Source organism: Wasmannia auropunctata, unplaced genomic scaffold (assembly GCF_000956235.1).
Source record: "Wasmannia auropunctata unplaced genomic scaffold, wasmannia.A_1.0 LD335985.1, whole genome shotgun sequence".
NCBI classification, from domain to species: Eukaryota; Metazoa; Arthropoda; class Insecta; order Hymenoptera; family Formicidae; genus Wasmannia; species Wasmannia auropunctata.
In genome coordinates this window covers 239,027-239,397 of record NW_012026905.1, presented here as the reverse complement: position 1 = coordinate 239,397, position 371 = coordinate 239,027, and the positions used below count along the sequence as shown (strand labels likewise).

General features: G+C 42.9%; 1 protein-coding gene across 1 annotated transcript in view; it reads left to right on the top strand.

Moving 5' to 3' along the window:
* The window catches only part of LOC105454528 (integrin beta-PS-like), a 7,489-nt gene that overhangs the window by 3,802 nt on the left and 3,316 nt on the right, over positions 1-371 (top strand).

Sequence of the window (371 nt, the reverse complement as noted above, 5' to 3'; positions counted from 1 at the left end):
TCGTCTGTAAAAACTGTAGACACAGTTGACCGCAATTGCTTTGATCGTAACGTTGATAGGGTGTGCGATTGAATTCGATTTGCGTCTCGTTGTCCCGTAGATATCGCACCAATTCTCTCGGCAGACGAAGATTACCAAAACTGTCAAAATATATAGCACGATTGCCCCTCTTTGCGTATGCCACCCAATAAGTACCGAGTCCCTCAGCATTGTCCAAATTCACGATACCGCTCTCATTTCGACGTACTCCTCCCATCGGTAAAGTGGTTCGCATGAAAATACCTCTGAAATATGGAATATGCATACATTCAGCCAATTGTTGCAGTTGTATGTTGGTAGATGCGCCTGTTGGAAATTTTAACGTTTTTTTT